Here is a 15285-nt window from a genome sequence, read left to right as displayed (position 1 = left end):
GTTAATAACATGTTTTAAGAATGGCAACAATTGTTCCGTTCAGAAGGAGACGCCGGGGTCTTCCCTCTTAGTGGGAATAACATAAGAATTCAAGCCAAGCTTACTCCAGCATTTGCGGCCAGTGCTGCCCTTTGAGCTCTGAGGCCCCATATACATTGCCATAAAATGTTGGTGGACAACAGAAGCGATTTAAAGGTGGGATTAAAGTTAATCTTTAAAAAATGTGGAATAAACACAGAGGGCCCTCAAGTGTTCAAATTGGAGGACAGTTTTTACGCAAGCTGCAATGGACTTTGAAGAAAGGTGCCAAAAGGAAGGCGCACCATGCAAATACTTGTCATGACAGCATTTCTTCTGAAAATATGTCCTCAACATGGATCCAGAATAGCTCTTCACAGTCACTTACGGATTCACTGCAGAGTCTGCCTCTGGAAGACAATCATACTCATCCAGGTGTGATCATAGAATCATAGAATAGTAGAGTTGGAAGAGACCTCATGGGCCATCTAGTCCAACCCCCTGCCAAGAAGCAGGAAATCGCATTCAAAGCACCCCCGACAGATGGCCATCCAGCCTCTGTTTAAAAGCCTCCAAAGAAGGAGCCTCCACCACAGTCTGGGGGAGAGAGTTCCACTGCCGAACAGCCCTCACTGTGAGGAAGTTCTTCCTAATGCTCAGGTGGAATCTCCTTTCCTGTAGTTTGAAGCCATTGTTCCGTGTCCTAGTCTGCAGGGCAGCAGAAAACAAGCTTGCTCCCTCCTCCCTATGGCTTCCCCTCACATATTTGTACATGGCTATCATGTCTCCTCTCAGCCTTCTCTTCTGCAGGCTAAACATGCCCAGTTCTTTAAGCCTCTCCTCATAGGGCTTGTTCTCCAGACCTTTGATCATTTTAGTTGCCCTCCTCTGGACGCTCTCCAGCTTGTCAACATCTCCCTTCAACTGTGGTGCCCAAAATTGGACACAGTATTCCAGGTGTGGTCTGACCAAGGCAGAATAGAGGGGGAGCATGACTTCCCTGGATCTAGACGCTAATCCCCTATTGATGCAGGCCAAAATCCCATTGGCTTTCTTAGCAGCCGCATCACATTGCTGGCTCATGTTTAACTTGTTGTCCACAAGGACTCCAAGATCTTTTTCACATGTACTGCTGTCTAGCCAGGTGTCCCCCATTCTGTATCTTTGATTTCCATTTTTTCTGCCGAAGTGAAGTATCTTGCATTTGTCCCTGTTGAACTTCATTTTGTTAGTTTCGGCCCATCTCTCTAGTCTGTCAAGATCGTTTTGAATTCTGCTCCTTTCTTCTGGAGTGTTGGCTATCCCTCCCAGTTTGGTGTCATCTGCAAACATGATGATCGTGCCTTCTAACCCTTCATCTAAGTCATTAATAAAGATGTTGAACAGAACCGGGCCCAGGACAGAACCCTGCGGCACTCCACTCGTGACTTCTTTCCAAGATGAAGACGACGCATTGGTGAGCACCCTTTGGGTTCGTTCGCTTAGCCAATTACAGATACACCTAACCGTAGTTTTGTCTAGCCCACATTTTACTAGTTTGTTTGCCAGAAGGTTGTGAGGGACTTTGTCGAAGGCCTTACTGAAATCCAGGTACGCTACATCTACGGCATTCCCTGTATCGACCCAACTCGTAACTCTGTCGAAAAAAGAGATCAGATTAGTCTGGCATGACTTGTTTTTGGTAAATCCGTGTTGACTGTTAGCAATGACTGCATCTGTTTCTAAGTGTTTGCAGACCACTTCCTTAATGATCTTTTCCAGAATCTTGCCTGGTATCGACGTGAGGCTGACCGGACGGTAATTGTTTGGGTCGTTCTTTTTTCCCTTCTTGAAGATAGGGACCACATTTGCCCTCCTCCAATCTGCTGGGACTTCTCCCGTTCTCCAAGAACTCTCAAATATGATCGCCAGTGGTTCTGAAATAACTTCCGCTAGTTCCTTCAGTACTCTTGGATGTAGTTGATCTGGCCCTGGCGACTTGAATTCGTTTAGAGTGGCTAGGTGTTCCTGGACAACTTGTTTCCCTATTTGGGGTTGGATTTCCCCAAATCCTTCGTCCATTTCATGTTGCTGAGGTTGAAGATGGCTTTCTTTTTGTGAGAAGACCGAGGCAAAGAAGGTATTAAGCAGTTCTGTCTTTTCCCTGTCCCCTGTCGCCATCACCCCATCTTCTCCTCGCAGAGGCCCTATCGCCTCCTTTTTCTTCCTTTTTCTACCAACGTAAGCAAAAAAGCCTTTTTTGTTGTTTTTAATGTCCCTGGCAAGCCTGAGCTCATTTTGCGCTTTAGCCTTGCGAACCTTTTCCCTACAGGAGTTGGCTATACGTTTGAATTCTTCTTTGGTGATTTCTCCCCTTTTCCACTTCTTGTGCATGTCACTTTTGAGTTTTAGCTCAGTTAGAAGTTCTTTGGACATCCATTCTGGCTTCTTTGCATGTGCCATATTTTTTTTCTTTGTTGGCACTGTTTGCATTTGCGCCTTGAGTATTTCACTTTTAAAAAATTCCCATCCATCGTTAACTCCCTTGTCTTTTAATATTGGCATCCATGGAATGCTGCTCAGTATTTCCTTCATTTTTTGGAAGTCAGCTCTCTTAAAGTCCAGAATTCGTGTTTGACTTGTTTTAGTTTCAGCCTTCCATTGTATCACAAACTGCAGGAGCACATGGTCACTTGCTCCTAAGGATCCGACGACTTCTACTGTATTGATCAGGTCTTCCACATTTGTTAAGATTAGATCAAGAGTTGCTGATCCCCTTGTTGTCTCCTCTACCTTCTGGACCATAAAACTGTCTGCAAGGCAAGTGAGGAATTTGTTGGACTTTGTGCTCTTGGCCGAGTTTGTTTTCCAGCAGACATCAGGATAGTTGAAGTCGCCCATGACTACTATATCTTTTCTTTGTGGCTGTTTGGTCAGCTGTTGACAAAAGGCTTCATCAAGTTCTATATCCTGGTTCGGAGGTCTGTAGTAGACACCCACGACGAGATCTTTTTGAGTCCCGGTTCCCTTGATTCTTATCCAGATGCTTTCAAGCTGGTTTCCCAGATTACAGTCTTGCATTTCTTCTGCAACGTAACTGTTTTTGACATATAAAGCTACTCCCCCTCCTCTCCCCTTTGTTCTATTTCTGTGAAAGAGGTTATAACCCTCAATGGCTACATTCCAGTGATGGGAGTCATCCCACCAGGTTTCAGTGATGCCTATGACATCGTACGTGTGGTGCTGTGTTAAAAGTTGGAGTTCGTCTTGCTTATTTCCCATGCTCTGTGCATTAGTGTAAAGACATGTAAGCCCCTGTGACCTCCCCTTGAGCTGTTTATTTGGGATTATTGTCCTCTCAGTAGTTGGTCCTTGCTGTGTTTGTGCAGCCCTCCATTTAGCCTTTTGGCAGTTCCCTGTGGCCGTGGGTAATATAGTGTTTGCCAGGCTGTTGTTCCCCTCCCCCAGTGGATCTAGTTTAAAGTGCGCCTGATGAAGTTTGTGAGTCTGTGTGCAAAAAGATGTTTTCCTACTTGTGTGAGATGCACCCCATCACTTGCCAGTAGGCCATCCTCCTGGAAGAGTAGACCATGGTCAAGGAAGCCAAAATGTTCCTCTTGACATTTTGGCTTCCTTGACCATGGTCTACTCACGTATGATATCTGGTCAGTGTAGACTCATACAATGCAGTTATGTGCAGCTCAACTGCATTATAGGAGTCTACACACTGACCATATCATGGCAGTGCAGAGGGTGCTTTCAGAGATGCCCTGTGTAGAGCCTTGGGAATGATATCTGGTCAGTGTAGACATATACAATGCAGTTAACCTGCATTATATGAGTCTACACACTAACCAACTTATGGCAGTGTAGACAGTGCTTTCAGGGCTGCCCTGTGTAGACCCTTGGGAATGATATCTAGTCAGTGTAGACTCAAACAATGCAGTTAAGTTGCATTATATGAATCTACACACACTGATCACATTCTGGCAGTCAGGGATGCCCTGTGTAGAGCCTTGGGGATGATATCTGGCCAGTGTAGACTCATATAATGCAGTCCAACAGTACTATATGAGTGTACACACTAAATGATAGGCTCTTCTCTCCTCCTCCTCCTCCATCACAAGCGCGGCTTGTTGGGACAAGGGAGAGGGCCTATTCCGTGGTGGCCCCCTGTCTCTGGAATTCCCTCCCCAGGGAAATTAGACAAGCACCCACCCTGTCAACCTTTAGAAAAGAGTTAAAAACTTGGCTTTTCCAATGTGCCTTCAAATAATTAATCTCCATGACAGACCCCATCTAAATGAGAATCGCTATATTTTGCACTTTATTCTGCTCCTTTGTTGGAAATTACTTGACTTCCTATCCCACTCCAAATCTCCTAGGGAACATGTCAGCACTTTGTCACTTATCCGACCAAACAGTGTTTACAATTCATATCTCTGCACTTTGTTCTATACCGCCCTCCCATTTTATCTATCCATTAAGTTTTGGTTTTGCTTTTTATCATTTTGTATTTTATTGTTTTGAGGAGTTCCCGGTGGCACAGTGTGTTAAAGCTCTGAGCTGTTGAACTTGCAGACCGAAAGATCACAGGTTCAAATCTGGGGAGCGGAGTGAGCGCCCGCTGTTAGCTCCAGCTTCTGCCAACCTAGCAGTTCAAAAACATGCAAATATGAGTAGATCAATAGGTACCGCTCTGGCGGGAAGGTAACAGCGCTCCATGCAGTCATGCCGGCCACATGACCTTGGGGGTGTCTACAGACAATGCTGGCTCTTCGGCTTAGAAATGGAGTTGGGCACCAACCCCCCAGAGTCGGACATGACTGGACTTAACGTCAAGGGAAACCTTTACCTTTACCTATTTTATTGTTTTATTGTAGTATTTTGTATTTTGTGGTTCTAATTTGTTCATTTTACCTGGTTGATGATGTGGGCTATATATGCATTTTATTTTGTTTACTGTTTGTTCTTTGGGTTTGGTCCCATGTTAGCCACCCTGAGTCCCTGCGGGGAGATGGAGGCAGGATAGAAAAATAAAATATTATTATCGATATATATATATAAGGGTAATGAAATTTTGGCCTAGGACAAAACAACAAAACTACACATCCCAGAAACACTAAAATTGGCAGCACAACCCCTCATCCATGCCTCTATGTTCATACAACAAAAAGAAAAGAAAAATAAAGTCCTAATTAGAGGGAGAGGAATAATTGTTTTTATCCAATTGCTGCCAGTTAGAAGGCTACGCTCCACCCACTTGGTCTCCTAGCAACCCACTCAGCCCAGGGGACAGGCAGAGTTAGGCCTCACTTAGGCCTCTTCCACACTGCCTATAAAATACAGATTACCAGATTTTAACTGGATTATATGGCAGTGTAGACTCAAGGCCCTTCCACACAGCTATATAACCCATTTATAATGGACTTAATGTAAGGTAAAACCTTTACCCTTTACCTTAACTACCACCAATTCCTCAATACTTTATTTCCCATACCACCATACTTCGCCACAGCAATGCGTGGCCGGGCACAGCTAGTTATTATATATTATTATAGAGCCTTGGGGATGATATCTGGCCAACATAGACTCATATAATGCAATTCAACAGCACTAGATTAGTGTAAACACTGAATGTATAATGGCAATGTAGGCAGGATTTTTGGGGATGCCTTGTGTAGAGCCTTGGGAAAACATAGGGTCAGTGTGTAGACACATTCAGTGCAGCTCAAGTGATATGAGTCTACACACTGGCCACATCATGGCAGTGTAGACGGGGTTTTCAGGGACAACCTTTTAGAGCCTTGGAAATGATATATGGTCAGTGTAGTCATTCAACTGTGTTATATGAGTCTACATACTGACCACATCATGGCAGTGTAGACGGTAGTCATTTAACTGTGTTAATTACTTTTAATTACTCTGATTTTATCTGCTTGGATTTTAATGTATTGTCCATTATATTATTTTGTGTATCGTTGAAATGTTTTAAGTTTTGTCAAATATGTTGTGTTGTTGTTCAGGCTTGTCCCTGTTGTGAGCCGCCCCGAGTCCCTTCGGGGAGATGGGGCGGGATGAAAAAAATAAAGTTTATTATTATTTATTATATGAGTCTACACACTGTTGGACAGTGTGTCCGTATCATGGCAGTGTAGAGTGGGCTTTCAGGGGTACTCTGTGTAGACCATCGGGGACATCTGGTCAGTGTAGATTCATGCAATACAGTTAAAGAGCATTATATGAGTCTGCACACTGACCTTATCATGGCACTGTAAAGGGGACTTTCAGGGATGCCCTGTGTAGAGCCTTGGGGATGATATCTGGACAATGTTGGACATTCTTAAAATTTTATATAATGTGATTTTATTTTGTAATGGTACCTGTTTTATATGAACTGTTGTTTTGTAGATTGTTTTATATGAATTGTTGTTTTTACATTGTTTTTAGGCATTGAATTTTTGCCTATTTATTGTAAGCCGCTTTGAGTCTCCTCGGAGAGAAAGGCGGGGTAAAAGTGATGTAAATAAATAAATAAATGTAGACTCATATAATGCAATTCAACAGCACTATATGAGTGTACACACTGAATGTATAATAGAAATGTAGACAGTACTTTCGAGGACGCCTTGTGTAGGCCTTGGGGTGACATAGGGTCAGTGCAGACTAGGCATGGGCAAACTTTGGCCCTCCAAGTGTACAAGCTGTTAGGAATTGTGGGAGTGGAAGTCCAAAACATGTGGAGGGCCGAAGTTTGCTCATGCCTGGTGTAGACTCATTCAGGCAGCTCAAGTGAACTATATGAGTCTATACACTGACCATATTTATGATGGCAGTGTAAACGGGCTTTCAGGGACAACCTTGTGGAGCATTGGGAATGATATATGGCCAGTACAGCCATTCAGCTGTGTTATATGAGTCTACACTAACCATATCATGGCAGTGAAGAGGGGGCTTTCAGGGATGCCCTGTGTAGAGCCTTGAGATGACATCTGGCCAGTGTAGACTCATATAATGCAGTTCAATAGCACTATATATGTACACACTGAATGTATAATGACAATATAGACAGGACTTTCAGGGATGCCTTTTGTAGAGCCTTGGGATAACAGGGTCAGTGTGTAGACTCATTCAGTGCAGCTCAAATGCATTATATGAGTCCACACACTGATCACATCATGGCAGTGTAGATGAGGCTGCCAGGGACAACCTTGTAGAGCCTTGGAAATTATATATGATCGGTGTAGTCTTTTAACTGTGTTATATGAGTCTACAGACTGACCATATAATGGCAGTGCAGATGGGGCATTCAGAGGTGCCCTGTGTAGACCCTGGGAAATATCTGGTAAGTGTAGACTCATACAATGCAGTTTTTTTTGTGTCAGGAGCGACTTGAGAAACTGCAAGTTGCTTCTGGTGTGAGAGAATTGGCCGTCTGCAAGGACATTGCCCAGGGGACACCCGGATGTTTTTAGCATCCTTGTGGGAGGCTTCTCTCATGTCTCCGCACAGAGCTGGGGCTGATAGAGGGAGCTCATCCACACTCTCCCTGAGTTGGATTCCAACCGCAACCTTCAGGCAGCAACTCAACTATCACGTCATCAGTCTTGCCAGCACAAAGGTTTAACCCACTGTGCCACCGGGGGCTCCATACAATGCAGTTCAACAGTATTATAGGAGTCCACACATATACAGTAGAGTCTCACTTATCCAACATAAACGGGCCGGCAGAATGTTGGATAAGCGAATATGTTGGATAATAAGGAGGCATTAAGGAAAAGCCTATTAAACATCAAATTAGATTATGATTTTACAAATTAAGCACCAAAACATCATGTTATACAACACATTTGACAGAAAAAGTAGTTCAATACGCAGTAATGCTATGTAGTAATTACTGCATTTACGAATTTAGCACCAAAATATCATGATGTATTGAAAACATTGACTACAAAAATGTGTTGGATAATCCAGAACGTTGGATAAGCGAGACTCTACTGTAATGGCAGTGTAAAGGGGGCTTTCAGGGAGGCCTTGGGGATGATATCTGGCCAGTGTAGACTCATATAATGCAGTTCAACAGCACTATATGAGTGTACACACAGAACTAATAACGGCAATGTAGACAGGACTTTCGGGGACGCCTTGTGTAGAGTCTTGGATGACATAGGGTAAGAGCATTGTATGAGTCCACACACTGACCACATCATGGCAGTGTAGACGGGGCTGTCAGGGACAACCTTGTGGAGCCTTGGGAATGATATATGGTCAGTGTAGTCGTTGAACTGTGTTCTATGAGTCTGCACACTGACCACATCATGGCAGTGCGTAGGGGGCTTTCAGGGGCGCCTGTGTGGAGCCTCGGGGAGGCCGGCGGTGCCACGAAAGGGCGCCTCCCTTGACCTCCCCCCCCCCCCCGCCCGCTTTCCTTGTTGTTGCGAGGCGTCCCTGCAATGCCATCCTCGGCTGGTCCTCTCCTCCTGCGAAGGCCCGAGGGAGCCATAAAAGAGTCGAGTAGAACCGCTGAGGGAGGGAGGCATGAAGGGTTGCCAATTTCCCGCTCGTTATAGTTGGAAGGCAGTCCCATTCCTTTCCGAGGGAGCCCGGCTGGCCTTGGCCCCTTCGCAGGGCCAGAGAGAGGCTGCTCCTTCCCCCTCCCCCCCTCTCTCCTGCCTGCCTGGGCGCTTTAATGAGCCACGGCTCCGGCCGCCTTCCTGCCTCCCTGCCTGCCAGCCTTCCTCGCCGGTGTGACCTCGTTCTCCAAGGGAGCCAGTTCCGCGCCGCTGCCCCCCTCCCTCCCTCCCTCCCTCCCTCCCTCTTCCTTGGTCAGAAGTTCCTGGCACGCACTTTGGCTCGCGTTCCGCGCTGGAAGCTCCTCCGGCGTCACGTGTGAACCCCCGACCCGCAAGTTTCCCTCAAGTCGGGAAGGGGGCTTTCGACACTCGCTTTTCTATATAACACACCAAGCAGCACCAAGCATCTGCGTTTCCTGGCTTCCCAGTCTTTTTAAAACCCAAGACTCTTCCCATCTTCTCGAAAACTTCGTTGAGGGCGAAATGTTCTTCCTGAGAAGCCGGAAAGGATGTGGGGAAAAGACTGAAATAGTCGCAGACGAGATTAAAATCGCTCTCCGCGCGTCCGTGTGTGTGTGTGTGGGAGTGTGTGGCGGCGTGCTGGGGCGGCTGTGTTATTTTCCCAGCCCTGAGCCTCGTCTGAGCAGCTCGATCGATTCTCATTGATTGTCCCTGACGAGCTGCTCCACTTTCCAGCCAATGTCAGCCTGTCTGCGTTCGGGAAAGAGAGAAATTAAGGAAAATCTCTGCCGCCCTGGCGGTGTCATTTCCACACACTTCAGCTGGCAGGCGGCCAGGTGCCGGGCGATAGGCAAGAGCCGGGCCGGAATCTCCTCAGACTTCGGATCCGGAGCCCACCGGAGGGAAAGGCACCCAAGCGCCAGCCCGGAGCCAAGAGGCCGCTTTAGGGGTTCAAGCCACCCACGAATATTGTCAGGTAAAAAACAAACAAACCTAGTTTACTCATGGATACTAATACAGTAGAGTCTCACTTATCCAAGCTAAACGGGCCAGCAGAAGCTTGGATAAGCGAATATGTTGGATAATAAGGAGGGATTAAGAAAATGCCTATTAAACATCAAATTAGGTTATGATTTTACAAATTAAGCACCAAAACATCATGCTATACAACAAATTTGACAGAAAAGGTAGTTCAATACGCAGTAATGTTATGTTGTAATTACTGTATTTATGAATTTAGCACCAAAATATCACGATATATTGAAAACATTGGCTACAAAAATGGCATGGATAATCCAGAGGCTTGGATAAGTGAGGCTTGGATAAGTGAGACTCTACTGTAATACCCTGTTTCCCCTAAAATAAGACATCCCCAGAAAATAAGACCTAGTAGAGGTTTTGCTGAATTGCTAAATATAAGGCCTCCCCTAAAAATAAGACCTAGCAAAATTTTTGTTTGGAAGCATGCCTGCTGAACAGAACACCAGAGCATGCAGGATCGGTAAATGTACGTACCATAGAGTGTTATACATGGAAATAATTGTAGTAACAAGAAATTTTTGATAGGATTACCGTTTGTCTGGTTATGCTGGTTTGTGATGACAACTACTGTACAGTATACAATAAATGTTCATTTTTTTTGTTCAACAATAAATGTGAATTCTTTTTCTTGGAAAAATAAGATATCACCTGAAAATAAGACCTAGAGCATCTTTGGGAGCAAAAATTAATATAAGACATTGTCTTATTTTCGAGGAAACACGGTACTAATATTATGCTATACTAATTATATAATATATTGTATATACAGTAGAGTCTCACTTATCCAAGCTAAATGGGCCGGCAGAAGCTTGGATAAGCGAATATATTGGATAATAAGGAGAGATTAAGGAAAAGCCTATTAAACATCAAATTGGGTTATGATTTTACAAATTAAGCGCCAAAACATCATGTTATACAACAAAAATGACAGAAAAGTAGTTCAATATGCAGTAATGTTATGTTGTAATTACTGTATTTACGAATTTAGCACCAAAATATCATGATATATTGAAAACATTGACTACAAAAATGGCTTGGATAATCCAGAATCTTGGATAAGCGAGGCATGGATAAGTGAGACTCTACTGTACATATAATATTGACAATAATATTATAATGTAATACAATATAATAATAATAATAATAATAATAATACACTATTATAATTATATATTACAGTAGAGTCACATATAATATTGACAATAATATTATAATGTAATACAATATAATAATAATAATAATAATAATAATAATAATACACTATTATAATTATATATTACAGTAGAGTCTCACTTATCCAACATAAATGGGCCGGCAGAACGTTGGATAAGCGCAAATGTTGGATAATAAGGAGGGATTAAGGAAAAGCCTATTAAACATCAAATTACATTACGATTTTACAAATCAAGCACCAAAACATCATGTTTTACAACAAATCGACAGAAAAAGCAGTTCAATACATGGTAACATTATGTAGTAATTACTGTATTTACAAATTTAGCACCAAAACATCACAATATATTGGAAACATTGACTTCAAAAATATTGGCTACTATCAAATTGACTACAAATAAAGATAGACTTGCATCAAATGAACTTACAGTAACAACATCGTTGGAAATTAAATCCGTAAAAAGTTCAGTCCTTGCTGCCTAGAGAAAGAGCTGTGGATCCAAGCAGGAGGCCGACTGCGTTGGATAATCCAGAACATTGGAGAAGCGGATGTTGGATAAGTGAGACTCTACTGTATGTATTACATTTAATATTACTAATAATATTGCAATATAGTGGTATAGTACAATATAGTAATATATAATGCTTATATTGTGCTATGCTAATAATATAATTTATTGTATGTACATATAACTTGTAAGCCGCCCTGAGTCCCCTTCAGGATGAGAAAGGCGTTATATAAATGTCGCCAATAAATGAATAAATAAATGAATGTTAACTGGTTAACCAAATCTCCGTGCCAAGTCTATGAGAAGTAAAAATTAAAGAGTCCCTCCAGAACTGCAAGCACACATTTTGATTATTCCCACTAACATTACCTACCTTTCTATCCATTTACATTGCAATAGCTGACATAATGGAAGCAACCAAGTTGGCCTACCTGCAGCCAGCAGGCAAAGCCTTAGGCGCAGGATGGGGGGGGGGGGGGGGGTTGCTCAACCGCATTATGAATCTACACTAACCATATCATGGCAGTGTAGATGGGGCTTTCAGCGACAACCTTGTAGAGCCTTCGGATTGACATATGGTCAGTGTTGTCGTTCAACTGTGTTATATGACTCTACACACTGTCCATATCATGGCAGTGTAGAGTGGGCTTTCAGGGAACCCCTTTGTAGAGCCTTGGGAATGATATCTAGCCAGTGTAGACTCATATAATGCAGCTCAACACACTGAATGTTTAATGGCAATGTAGACAGGACGCCTTGTGTAGAGCCTTGGGATGACATAGGGTCAGTGTAGACTAGGCATGGGCAAACTTCATCCCTCCAAGTGTTTTGGACTTCAACTCCCACAAATCATAACTTCCTACCAGCTCTTAGGAATTGTGGTAGTGGAAGTCCAAAACACACGGAGGGCCAAAGTTTGCCCATGCCTGGTGTAGACTCATTCAGTGCAGCTCAAGTGTATTATATGAGTCTACACACTGACCACATCATGGGAATGTCGAGTGGGCTTTCAGGGATGTTCTGTTTAGAGCTTTGGGAATGGCATATGGTCTGTGTAGACTCGTTCAGTCCAGCCTTGTGGAGCCCTGGGAGTGATATATGGTCCGTGTAGTCATTCAACTTTGTTATATGAATCTACACACTGACCATATCATGGTAGTAAAAAGGGGGCTTTCAGGGATGCCCCGTGTAGAGCCTTGGGATGTCACAGGGTCAGTGCAGACCAGACATGGGCAAACTTCAGCCCTCCAGGTGTTTTGGACTTCAACTCCCACAATTCCTAACAGCCAGTTGAGTTGAAGTCCAAAACACATGGAGGGCCGAAGTTTGCCCATGCCTGGTGTAGACTCATTCAGTGGAGCTCAACTGCATCATACTTATTTATTTAAAACATTTCCCCCTTCTCACAACATATATACAGCGAACATTAAATGCTGGAACATAAAATAAACCATAGACTAAGGTGCAGGGTGGGTTGACCTTTGTTGCAGGAAGAAACTGTGGAAACTGTCTTCCACTGGTACAGCTAATCCAGTGGTTCTCAACCTGGGGTCCTCAGATGTTTTTGACCTACAATTCCCAGAAATCCATGCCAGTTTACCAGCTGTTAGGATTTCTGGGAGCTGAAAACCAAAAACATCTGGGGACTGCAGGTTGAGAACCACTGATCTAATCCAGTGGTTCTCAACCTTTTTTTGACCAGGGACCACTCTCCAACATTAATACCAAAAGGGTCACTAATCAGTTTTTGATCAACTTTAAATTCGGTTTTGTTATCTGGGGTGCTGATTCAGAAAATTGCATTAGATAGATCACATCAGCTCTAGTTTCTGATACAGAACATATGCAATCCAGTAGTCACCATCTGCTCATCCACAGAAAACCATATTTAACAATCTAGAGCTGATGTGGTCCATCAGTTTTCTGAATCAGCACCCCAAGTAACCCCAGGAACAGCCCTAAAAACGAACACATCAAGAAATGGGAGCTAATACAGTAGAGACTCGCTTATCAAACCTTCGCTCATCTAACTTTCTGTATTATCCAACGCAGTCTGCCTCCCACCTGGATCCCCAGCTGTTTCTCTAGGCAGCAATTCTATCTTTATTTGTAGTCTTTTTTAGTAGTCAATGTTTTTGCGCTCATTGTTTTCAATACATTGTGATGTTTTGGTGCTAAATTCATAAATACAGTAATTACTACATAATGTTACCATGTATTGAACTGTTGAATTGTTGTAAAACATGATGTTTTGGTGCTTAATTTGAAAAATCATAATGTAATTTGCCGTTTAATAGGCTTTTCCTTAATCCCTCCTTATTATCCAACATTTTCCCTTATCCAACATTCTGCTGACCCATTTATGTTGGATAAGCAAGACCCTACTGTAATAATAATAGTTACTTTGGGTAACTAAACAGAGTCTTACAAAGGGCTGCTTTCCCTTCACAACTCTTGGGTTTGGCAATGGGAGCTAACAACAACAACAACTACTACTACTCCTACTACTACTTTGGGAGACTAAACAGGGTCTTACAAAGGGCTGCTTTCCCTTTACAACTCTTGTGTTTGGCAATGGAAGTTAATAACAATAATAATAATAATTACTTTGGGGGACTAAACAGGGTCTTACAAAAGGCTGCTTTCTCATTACAACTGATGTGTGGCGATGGGAGCTAATAATAATAATAATAATAATAATAATAATAATAATAATAATAACAACAACAGCAACAAAAACAGCCCAGGAGCAAGCCATTAGAACAAATGCAATTAAGGCCAAGATCGAAAAATCAGCTGATGACCCAAAATGCAGACTCTGCAAGGAAACTGACGAAACCATTGATCATATCCTAAGCTGCTGTAAGAAAATCGCACAGACACACTACAAACAGAGGCACAACTATGTGGCCCAAATGATTAATTGGAACTTATGCCTCAAGTACCACCTGCCAGCAGCAAAGAACTAGTGGGATCACAAACCTGTAAAAGTATTGGAAAATGAGCACGCAAAGATACTGTGGGACTTCCGAATCCAGACTGACAAAGTTCTGGAACACAACACACCAGACATCACAGTTGTGGAAAAGAAAAAGGTTTGGATCATTGATGTCGCCATCCCAGGTGACAGTCGCATTGACGAAAAACAACAGGAAAAACTCAGCCGCTATCAGGACCTCAAGATTGAACTTCAAAGACTCTGGCAGAAACCAGTGCAGGTGGTCCCGGTGGTGATGGGCACACTGGGTGCTGTGCCAAAAGATCTCAGCCGGCACTTGGAAACAATAGACATTGACAAAATTACGATCTGTCAACTGCAGAAGGCCATCCTACTGGGATCTGCACGCATCATCCGAAAATACATCACACAGTCCTAGACACTTGGGAAGTGTTCGACTTGTGATTTTGTGAAACGAAATCCAGCATATCTATCTTGTTTGCTGTGTCATACAATAAAATAATAATTACTTTGGGGAACTAAACAGGCTCTTAAAAGGGCTACTTTCCTTTGATATTTGGCAATAGGAGCTAATAATAATAACAATAACTTTGGGGGGGACTCTCCATGCTGCCAAATAAGTCTTCTCCATCAAGAAAGTGCTGGCGAGGGCAACCTGCTGGTATCTCTTTCCTTCTCTCCCTCTGGTGGACCTTTTTGAAAGGCCTCATGGCCCACCAGTGGGCCGAGGCCTATGGGTTGGGAACCACTGTTTCCATGGAACAGGAGCAAGGACAAGAAATTGTGTCATTCTTAGATCTTGGACTTATATCAACAAGACTAAGTGAAAGCTCAACTGGTGCAAAATCCACAGACTCTATTGCCAGGATATGTATTTCCTGTGGATAAGAAGAGGCATCTAAGAGTTTAACCCAAATGGTTCAACAGATTTCCCTGGTTAGCCTACTCATTGCATGTACAAGGTGCACTCAGTAAGTACTGTATGGTGTTTGGAGGAGAAGTTCGGGTAAAGGTGCTCATCAGAAGCTTAATGCATTGGTTGCTAAACTATTTGTGTGGTGGAAAAATGCAA

The 15285-nt window shown here is 43.2% G+C and overlaps 1 long non-coding RNA gene across 1 annotated transcript in view; it reads left to right on the top strand.

Annotated features, from left to right (window-relative positions):
* Window positions 1-8839: 8839 nt before the first annotated feature.
* The window catches only part of LOC103278622 (uncharacterized), a 31531-nt gene continuing 25085 nt past the window's right edge, over window positions 8840-15285 (top strand). The window contains exon 1 of the long non-coding RNA XR_506207.3: window positions 8840-9507. This is a non-coding gene — a long non-coding RNA (uncharacterized LOC103278622). The remainder of the gene's footprint in view (window positions 9508-15285) is intronic.

Source organism: Anolis carolinensis, chromosome 4, assembly GCF_035594765.1.
Source record: "Anolis carolinensis isolate JA03-04 chromosome 4, rAnoCar3.1.pri, whole genome shotgun sequence".
In the NCBI taxonomy this organism is placed as follows: domain Eukaryota; kingdom Metazoa; phylum Chordata; class Lepidosauria; order Squamata; family Dactyloidae; genus Anolis; species Anolis carolinensis.
The sequence above is the reverse complement of the archived record's forward strand: the minus strand, read 5'-3'. Positions and strand labels throughout refer to the sequence as shown.